Below are 11,637 nucleotides of genomic sequence, written 5' to 3'. Positions count from 1 at the left end.
TGGCCAAGAATCCAATTCATCATAGCAGGACTAAGCATTTTGATCTTAAACAACATTTTATTAGAGACTTGGCGTAACAGAAGGCAGTTGAGTTGAAGTACATCCGCACAAAGGAACAAATCACGGATATCTTCAAAAGGTTGTTGCAAAAGATCAATTTTTGACACTCAGAGATCAAATTGTGAGTCCTCTTAGCATCAAGGGGGAGTATGTAGAAGATCTGATGCTGCGATCAAAGTCCTCTTAAAAAGAAAACTCCAGTTCCACTGCTATTCATGGCAATTAAAATTAAAACTTTCATGTGTAATTGTTAGATTCATGGTTATCGGCATTCTTTTGCAGTTAGTTAGTAGTTTCTTTTTAAATTCCTAAATTTGCTCTTTAGCAAGGCATGCAATAATGCTAAAACCACTGTCAGAACTCTAGATCTATATTTTGATCTACATGTTAGGGATCAATTTTAACAATTTCCTTATTTGAATAAATGTATTGGCTGAACAACGATTGTGGTTGGAATAGAATATCATTTTTTTTTTTTGTTCTCTATGATAAAACAGAGTCTCCCCTATTCTGAGTGTTATTATTTTTTAATTGTGTTGCTGCTGTTTTAAAATCCTATAGTGTTCTCATCCAGTATGCCCAGTGTACACTCTCTCAAGCTCTTGGGCAGCTATCAGACACATCAAATATTTAACGTTCTTAGCTATGGCGCGAAAGCTGATGGACAAACAAATGATAGTACGGTAGGTGGAAGGTTTCAAATCAAGAAAGTTATCGAAAATTGAAAAAAATTTAATGTTCAAATTTGGTTAATTTGGGTTTTGTGAAATGTAGGCCTTTCTAACAACTTGGAATGCTACCTATTCTTCGAATGGTTCACCAGTTGTATATGTCCCAAAGATGACATTTTTGATCAATCCAGTTACATTTGATGGGCCATGTTGAAATAACAAGATTACAATGCAGCTGACGCATCTAAATGATCTAAAGAAATTCATATATATTTCTGTTGACTCGAAGGGCTAGAAAACCACACTAAAATATTTTCAATTTCTTTGGTGTCTAAGGGTCCATTTAGTTGCTGGAATAGGAATAGAAAAGTTGGAATAAGTTTTCTATTTTCTGTTTGGTTCGTTACTTGGAATAGGGAATAGGAATACATATTCCCATTTTACCTCTAAAATGAGCTTATACCCATTCCAAAAATTAGTTGTTATTGGAATAGCCATTCTTATTCCCAATATTACATGCCTATTCTCCATTCCTATGCCCACGGCCAAACGGACCCTAAGAAAATGTTAGATATCATTCCTGATTTGCTCTGGTCCTCAGCAGGTAACTGGAAAACTTATTGCTTCAACAGATAACAGATTGTGGAGTGAAAACAACATAAATTATTGGCTACATTTCAGGAATGTGATTGGCTTAACAGTTGAGGGTAATGGAGTTTCGGATGGACAGGGAGCTTCTTGGTCAAGGGAGATGAATGCAAAGGTATGTATGAATATTTGTGAATTCCAACCCAGATATATCACCTCATTGACAAAGCAAAAATAGATTAATAATAACAAAACCCAACACTAGCATTAGTATTAATATCTTTGTTCGCTTTTATGGATCATGTTGTATTTGCCCAAGGATTGTTGGATTTCCATAGCTTTTAGAACTGACTATGATTGTTTATGTTTTGCATGAGTACAAGACAAATCAGAATGGGCCCACGGTACTACTTCTACCTCTCTTATTACTCCTCATTGTTTTCAAACCTAGACCGCCTCATTTGGATCATGAGATTAGATTATCTAATGAATCTGTTTCTTTTTGTGATCAAAGATTGAGATTTACAGGCACCACGAATACCATAGTAAGAAAGATCATTTCAATCAACAGCAAGCAGTTTCATCTAAACTTCGATACCTGCAATAATGTTTTGGTGGATGGTGTGACTATTAAGGCCCCTGGTGACAGTCCCAATACTAATGGAATTCATATGGGACAGTCTTCCAATGTTAAAATTAGAAACATCATAGTAGGAACAGATGACTTTTGTTAACTCATAAGGTAAATGATTTGTAGATGATCCATTGATTTTAAGGAATTCCTCACAATTTGGCTTCAATATTTATTTTCAGGCAACGATTGTGTTTCTATTGGATCAGGATCCTTCAATGTCGCCATTGAAAGGGTTACATGTGGGCCAGGGCATGGGATCAGGTGATAATAAGTAGCATTTAGAACTATATAAGGTTTGCTTTTAATAAATTGAGATGTGTTGGGAAAAAATTCTCTGTGGGTACTGATTAAATACCTTTTTTGGGTTTGTCATGTTGTTGGTAAAGAAGTATTGGAAGTCTTGGTGAAGATAACTCCATTGCTGCTGTAAAGAACATAACAGTAAGCGGTGTCACTTTTCACAACATGGAGAATGGAGTAAGGATCAAAACATGGCAGGGAGGGAATGGTTTCGCAACTGGTATAACTTTCCAAATGGTGAAAATGGACAACGTACAAAATCCCATTATAATTGACCAATACTATACTCCAAATGGAATTTTTGGAAAGGTACATAGATAATGCTTAAATATAATCTTCAATATTTGTAGTTAATGACATGGCAGCATGATTTAATTATGACTGTTGTTATTGCATAATTGCAGGGAAACTCTGGTGTGAAGATCAGCAACGTTCCATACAAGAACATAACTGGAAGATCGGCTACAAATGCTGTAATTGCTTTTGAATGCAGCCAAAGTGTGCCTTGTCAAGGAATCAAAGTAGATTCCATAAACTTGAGCTATAGCGGTGGAAATGATGTCCAATTCTTGTGTAAGAATGCACAAGTTACTACACTTGATGCTAGGGTTGTAAACCCAACCCCTTGCCTCTAATGGTAAATAGTTTGGAGTCGATGACCATAAGGAGATGTAAATGAATAGGATTGTACATAATTCTTTTATATTCTAAATATTAACAAATATTTTTTTTGGTGATGAATAGTCAATTTCTATTAATTAAAATATTAAAGTTATGTATTCGCAAAAAAAGTTCAGGGATAAGACTTTATTTTATTATTTGAAATGCGATGAGTATATATATTTTATGGAGGACAAAAATAATATTATTAATAATGAGATCAATGTATTTATATTTCTCTAGCTTCACCTTGTCATCCTCAACCATATCTCTCACAAAATAATATTGTACATTAATGTGCTTGGTCTTGGCATGAAATGTTGAGTTCTTCACTAGGCAAATCGCACTCTAACTATCACTATAAATTGTCATTGCACCCTGTTTGAACTCTATATCTAAACACAATCTCTTAAGTTAGATGGCTTCCTTGGAGGCATGAGTAGTTGTCATATACTCTACCTCTATAGTGAAAAAAGAAACCCCAGGCTATCACTTGTTCATCCAACTAATTGCACACTGAATAATGTAAACACATATGTACTAGTTGATCTTCTTCTATCAACATCATCAACCCAGCCTGAATTCACATAGCCTTGAATATCCAAGGAATGTTGTTTCCAGTTCCATCAAAATATCAAGAGTACTCTAAGGTTCCCTACAAGTATCCAAAGACTCTTTTTGCTACATCCCAATGTACTTTTCCTAGATTAGGCATGTAACAGAAAAGTACTCCCACTACTTGGGCAATGTCTGGTCTTGTATAGACCATAGCATACATCAAACTTCCAATAGCACTCTAGTATGATACTTTACTCATCTCTTCCATCTACAATGGGGATCTAGGACATTATGAGATAGAAATCTTTGCTCCCATAGTAATAGGAACACCCAATAGTCTAGAATCTTGCATATTGAATCTTCTTAGAATAGTACCAACATACTTACTTTGGCCTAGACAAAGCTTTCTATTTTTTCTATCTCTTATAATCTCCACTCCAAGAATGTGTCTTCTTGCATGAAGATCTTTCATTTCAAACTTTGCTGAGAGATAATATTTAATTCTGTGATCAAACCTTTTCCTTTGCCAATAAACAATATGTCATCAACATATAAGGCAATAACCATGAAATGATCACCATCAAAATTGATATATATATATATATATATATATATATATATATATATATATATATATATATATATATATATATATATATATATATATATATATATATATATATATATATATATATATATATATATATAGTGATCTAACTTTGAACACACAAATTCCAAACTCAATACAAATGTATCCAACTTTCGTTACCACATTCTAGGACTTTTTTTAGACTCTATAAGGTTTCTTCAACTTATAGACCAAATGACTTTTACCTTTCACCACATAGTGCTCTGGTTGTGTCATATAAAATTCTTCCTCCAAATCATTATTAAGGAAAGATATATTCACATCCATCTGCTCAACTTCTAGATCATAATTTGCTACAATAGAAAGTTAAAATCAAATGGATGTCATTTTTACTATATAAGAAAAAAAAATTCCATAATCAATTTATGCAACTTGGGAGTAACCTTTTGCAACCAAATGTTCTTTGTACTTCTCAATGCTTCCATCTGAACCCATCTTTCTTTTGAACACCCATTTACAACCAACAAGCTTTTATCCTTCAGGAAATGGTACAAGGTCCCATGTATCATTCTTCTTAAGACTTGTCATCTCTTCATCTATGGCTATTTTCCAAGACTCTAAACCATTCATAGCAAGAGTCTCTTCTATAGATCTTGGTTCATTAATATTAACATTCAAAGAAAATATACACCTCCAATCATCAAGAGAATATCCATACCTTTTTGGTACTTTCCTCTATCTATTAGACCTTTAAACAAGATCTGGTTTAGGTTTAGGTTCATGTTCAAGTATATGATCATGTTCTCCCTCTTCCTCTGATGATTCTGAATTGGTAGATCTCTCCTTAACATCTTTTATTTCTAAGGTCCTTGATTCAACTTTCTTAGGTGTAGCAAGAAGTTGAATCGCTACTTTTCTTCTATTTGTTCTAGTTGCACTGTAACAGAAGAAGGTTTAGATTCTATAAAGATAACACTTATGGAATAAAATATCTTTTGTTCAATAGAATCTTAAAGCTTGTATCCTTTCACACCATAACTATATCCAATGAAGATACATTTGATAGTTTTATTGTCCAATTTTTTTTTGCTTCTCCTTTGGCACATGAGCATATGCCTCTCAACCAAATACTCTCAAATGTCTAAGTGAAGGATTGTGGCCTGACCATGCTTCCATTGGTGTCTTATCAACAAGATCTAATGTAAGAGACTTATTTATTAGGTAGTGGGCAGTGGCTACAGCTTCAACCCATAACTTTTGTCTAGTCTAGCTCCACTCAACATACTCCTAGCCTTCTCCATCAAGGTCATGCTCATTCTTTTTACAACTTCATTATATTATGGAGAATACAAAGTTGTCTTCTCTCTTTTAATACCAAAATCTTTACAAAATGTGTCAAAATTATTAGAGTAATATTCACCACCATTATCAGTACTCAAACATTTTTTTTTCTAGTCTACAACTCAATCACTAGTTTAAATTCTTTGAAATTATTGTAAACTTCAGCTTTACTCTTAAGGAAATAAACTCATTTTCTTCTACTAAAATTGTCAAAAAAAGAAACATGATAAATTGATCTACCAATAGAAAGAACATCAACTAGAACAAATACATCTGAATGGATTACATCCAAAACACATGAGGACTTATGAGAACTTGAGTAAAATTGAATGTGGTTTAGTTTAGCATAGGTACATTGCTCACAAAAATCAAACTCAAGATTGCAGTCATTCAACCCATCAACAAGATTTTTATTTTTTAAGGTTCATTAACCCTTGTCACCTATGTGGCTGAGTCTCTGGTGCCAAAATATAGTCTTTTCTATAGTCAACATTGATTCAATAGATAGAACATCCTTGGGTGTCCAAAAACCATGACCATCTATTGAAACTGAAGCCCTCTCTTTCTCCAAAAAGGTAGTCCTTTTCACAATCTTATCAGACATACTATTGAACTCAATCGTGCATGCATCAAGCTAGTACAATGGACCAAATCTTATTCCTCTCACTATTACCATAGCACCTCTCACCATTTTCACACCTACTTAAAAATATTGTACATGCACACCCAGATCTCTTAGTTTGCTAACAAATAATAAATTCCTTTCTAGTCTCGAGATATGCAAGGCACCATCAAATCTTCTAATTCTACCATTAACAAATTTTGTATGAATACTTCCATGACCAACAATATCAAGAACTGAGTTATCACCCAAATACACCTTACCACCATCAAACTTTTCATACTTACTAAACCAATTTATATTAGCATTCATGTGGAAAGATGCACCAAAGTCTATCAACCATGCATTGTCACCTACATGAGTGGCCAAGGCTACGACAAAAACATCTCCACCTTCCTTCTTAGACTCGAAATCATAATCTTGTTTCTTCTTCCTCTTCTTCTTTACCTCTTTGCAGTCCTTTCAAAAGTGTCCAAGTTTTTCATAATTCCAGCAAATTTCCTTGGACATACTAGGAGATTTTGATCTCCCCTTATTCTTGGACTTATAATGGCCATGCTACTTTTCATTCTTACCTCTTTCTTTTGGTCTTCCTCAAACACTCAAACCCTCTTTGGCATTCAAAGAGACCTTCTTTCTCATCTCTTCATAAAGTAGAGAACCAACAACATCCTCCATCTTTAAGACAACTAAAGTTCTTCCTATGGCTAGGACAAGGCTGGCCCATGAGTCTGGCAATGAACATAGCAAGATTTAGCACCTTTCTTCTTCATTCGTCGACACCCCAATGGAGATCAACTAAGTCACCAATATATTAAAACTTTCTAAATGCTTAGAAATCTATCCACCTTCTTCTATTCTCAAGGAATTTAACTTCTTCAAAAAAATCTTTTTCACAAGTGATTCGCTTGATAGATCTCACTTACCTTCTTCGCAGTAGGTTCTTCATGGGCATTTATTATAATTGAATCTATAAGACACAATCTGATGAGACCTTTAGCTTTTATGTTTGTCATATCATATTGTGTGGCTAAAGTTAGATCTATAGGCCTCTTCTTTTTCTCATCAATCACATCACATATATCTCAATCAATCAATAGATCTTTCATCTTTAGCTTCCAAATCTCAAAGTTTGTGCTTGAAAACTTCTCTACATCAATCCACCCCAATATGCTTGCCATGTTTGCAATCCTACAACATAGAAATGAAATCCTCTACACAAGCTCCCACTCAAACCTTAATAAGCTCAAAAACCCTTGTACCCAACATATATAACCAAAACTGGCAAGTCTTTAATACCACTTGTAAGGAAGAAAAGGTGCATGGAGTCACTTCATACACTAATCTTGAGGGGACAATTATGAAAATTCAACTAACTATTATAGAGATTTCAATGGACAAATAAACATACATAAATGAAACATCACAATAAGAAAACAACACAATGACTATCATAGGGAAACCATTCTGGGAGAAAAACCCCACCCTCCAAGACCTGCATAATGTACTACCAAATCAAGATGGTTACAATACACTTGTAATACAAGGTCTTATAGGAGCACATCACTACAACTTGAGGCTGGAGAGAAAACTTCTAGCATCCAGTCTTGCAAATAGAACTCAATGATCATACTCCTCCCCAAGTCCTCCTTATTTAGTGATTTTACAACTTGGAAACCACTTGTGGTTTGTAAAAACCATGGGAAAAACAATTGTGCCATATGTTACCCATTCTTGAAATTTGTAACTCCAAGATGGGAAAACAACCAAGTTAAAATAGTTTTCCTATCCATAAATCCCCTACTTTAAACCCTCATAGAAGTCATGTAATGAGTTTTTATACTCTAAAAATAGCTAACTATATTCTAAAAGGGACAAGGCACATTTTTAACAACTCATACACATTTTTCCAACACAAAAACATGTGGAAATCTATCACAAACAAATTCTAGCATTTTTCAAAAAAAACTTGAAAGGTTGAGACACACTTTTCTCAATAGTCAAGACCAAATTCTACCTTGTTTTTTACCCAATTTCATTTGTAATTTTGGAAAATACTGCTCAGCTCAATATTGTTTTGTATCGAAAAGATCCTAAATGTGCACCCAAATTCATTTATATCTAGAGGATCCTAATTTTGGTGAAGTGTGGAAGGCTTGTACAAAACCTGTTACTCTTGACAATACAAAGTAGTTGGATTTTATAATCCAAGCTGGTATGTTGTATAAAGGAAGCCAGTTGTGCATTCCAAGAAGTTATATAAGAGAGAGTCTCATTGAAAAAGCATAGTAGAGGATTGGCTAGACATTTTGGAAGAGATAAGACCATTGCTTTGGTTGCTGAGAATTATTATTGGACACAATTACAACAAGATGTAAAGAAGTTTTTACAGAGTTGCAGAGTATATCGAATGGCAAAAGGAGTGAAGCAAAATACTAGATTATATTAGCCATTACCTATACCAGAGAAGGCATGGGAGGATGTTAGCATGGATTTTGTTCTTGGTTTACCAAGGACTCTACATGGGCATGATTCTTATTTTGTGGTGGTTAACAAGTTTTCAAAGATGACACATTTCATTACCTATAAGAAGACTAGTGAGGTTGTTCATGTGGTAGAGTTATTTTTTAGAGAAGTGGTGAGACTACATGGTCTACCAAAGAGTATAGTTTTAGATCAAGATACTAAACTTGTTGGGTATTTCTAGCTTACATTGTAGAAGAAATTGAAGACAAATTTAAAGTTGAGTTCATCACATCATCTACAGACAGATTTAATGCTAAATTGTAAATGAAAACATTACATTCATCAAAAGACTCTACACATAACAAAAATGATTTGGTTACCCAAAAATACTTCAATGTGAAGGTAAATTGGGGTGGAGATGAAACCCACAAATCTTCACTATTGCAACAATAAAGTTAACCTGTTGTAGTTACAATGTTTAATCATAACATATGATCTACCTTGTGAGGGGTTTGCCCCATTAAATCTATTAATACTATTAGATCTTAAATTGTTAATGATTTTACACTTACAATCAAGTAAGGACATTGTTGGAATATTTACATAGATCTGTTAGGATCATTCGATTAAGGGATTTTCCCTAACTCAATCCTATTAAAAAGTAATTCAGTACCTAACTCTTGGTTTTCTCTGTAAGCTAATTTTGAATCTCCTCTATACAATGTCTCAATCTAATATGTTCATTCTATCCTTTACTACTTGGATTACTCTATTTGGTCTCCTTTTAGACTTACCCTTACATTTATTTTTCTACCCTTATTTTCTCCTTCACTCATTCTCTTCACACATTAATCCTAGGTTTAGAATCATCTCTAAATAGACAATCTTCAAAGGTATTGGATAATAATAAATGGTTGATAATATATTTCTTTTTTCATTTCACTTGATTAGTTGATTTTTTTCCTTAGGATTAATATCTTCTATAAAGGTGTGTAAACTTCATCTTAACTATCTCTACAATCATTAAATATATATAGAAGTCGGCCAAAAATGATTTACATAGGTGTTTGTGCAATTACAAAATCATATAAAAAAACTAGTTTAATTGGCATTTGAATGTTATGACAATCGGTCATAACTAACATTCATGCTGACACTCAACTTCTACATACTTGATCTTTTCTATTTAGCTGGAAAAAAATTGTCTTCCAGTTTACTCAGCTTATATATGCACTCAATCTCAACTAGGGTGCTTGGAAATCTCTAACTTTCTTGGCATGTAATGCAAAATAAACAAGTCCTTGACCATTACTAGATGACTTGGTCATAGTGATGATCTTTCATCCTTTCCTAGTAAATGACTAAGGATTTGGACACCAATATGCAACTTAGGAATAGAAATAAACAATTGAATATCTTTCCAACAATCTCCCCCTCAACATTACCCAAGGAGATTTTAACTTGTGGCCAAGATATTCTACCACTTGTAGAGTGGTGGTTGTCATTGTACCAATAGATTGAACTTCCAATTCCCAATAGAGCCATTAGACTTATAGAATCCACATGAGGTAGTTAGTCCCTTGTCACAAATCCTAAGCAGAGTGTTAAACATTTTTTCCAAAATAGGGAGATAAGGATTACCTAGGGAAACCTTATCCAAGAATAAGGTTACCAATGATGACATTCTCCTATGAAATATTTACTCAAATAAACCTTGTTATAATAATTAAGGGCAAAATTAAAATGTTTTAAAAGATAATTTTCAGAAGTGAAAAAACTTCTCCAATGTAGGCTTGCTCGAAAAATTATGCAAACCCAAAATTCTAGGGAGAGGTACAAAAGAAATCTCATCTCCCCTAATTAGAATAGACACCTCTCAATTTCAACTTTGAGAATACCCTAAGAGAAAAATATTAAGTATCACCCAAAGAAATGAAGATAAAAACTTAAAGGTCAAATCTAAAGTATTCATGATTTTACCGATGACCAATTTGCACTAAAGTGAAATATACAGGTCAACCTCGATATCTTGATAAGGATTATGATGAAAATAGTAATTTTTAAGGTATAAGAATTAAAATTTAAGATCTATCCCCTAATTCATTATACCATTATTTCATTTAAACACCTCAAATTATTTCAATTTCAATGTTGACTCCTAAATAGAGTTTTGAGCTAGGCAAATCACCATCAACGCAATCAATTTCCCTTTTTTTATTCAACGAATATTAAAAAAAGGAACAATCATAGATTCATGGTGAGGGGAAAGAGAGCTATTGGACTACTTCTATTATGTCCTAAAAATTATGGTTAAGACTATCACAGTCAATGTTATTTTGAACTTGCTCAACAAGATCTATAAAGAACTTTTTGAATAACATATTAAACATCACATATCTTTAAATTTTATATAAATTTGGTGTTCTTAGGTTAAGATCACCCACCCAATATTTTTCCTTTGATTTTGATATATAGATTTCGAATATTAATTTATTTCTTTCTTTAATTCACAGTTCAACTTCTAGTTCCTAAATATCTTATTCTACTCATTTCATATCTTATATCATATATTTCATATACTTTTTTTAATAATCATAGTATGAGTTTAAAATTGTCAAAGGGATTATTCAATCTTTTTTGTACCTAGCATCTTGACCCAAGTCAATCACAACTCTCTCATTGCAAAAGAAGAAATAGGCCTAATATTCTTAGTTTAGATGAATAAGCTAGTGAACTCTAGTATTTATGTTGACAACCTTATAGGAAATTATACATGGAATAGATAGCATAGCACAAATAAATACAATATGAAGTTATTTCGTTTCATAGAATCTTGTAGACATTGTATTTCTTTTGAACATTGGTTGAGGTACTCATAATTATGTGTATATCTATAGCCAATGTTCTTGTGTACACATCTTCTCTCATGGATACTACTACACAAAGTGAAATTTCTATACATGCTAGTAATGGTGAGAATCCTATTTAAATTATTTGTCAATTTAGATATGCATAAATAGACAAAATGAAGAATTTTCACCTTCATAATTTACATTCGTGAGAAGTTTAGGTGTGAAGGTCCACACCCTTGGAATATTTATTTTCTTCTAGTTTTTTTATAATAAATGGAAGAAACTTTTAATATTTT

The 11,637-nt window shown here is 33.0% G+C and overlaps 1 pseudogene; it reads left to right on the top strand.

Moving 5' to 3' along the window:
* The first annotated feature begins 484 nt into the window (after positions 1 to 484).
* LOC149537202 (polygalacturonase-like) lies at positions 485 to 2,888 on the top strand (annotated as a pseudogene).
* The last annotated feature ends 8,749 nt before the right edge of the window (positions 2,889 to 11,637 follow it).

This window comes from Cupressus sempervirens, chromosome 10, assembly GCF_028749045.1.
Source record: "Cupressus sempervirens isolate cs-2001-9-10 chromosome 10, ASM2874904v1, whole genome shotgun sequence".
Lineage (NCBI taxonomy): Eukaryota > Viridiplantae > Streptophyta > Pinopsida > Cupressales > Cupressaceae > Cupressus > Cupressus sempervirens.
Note: the sequence above shows the minus strand (reverse complement) of the source record. Positions and strands in the feature narration are given on the sequence as shown.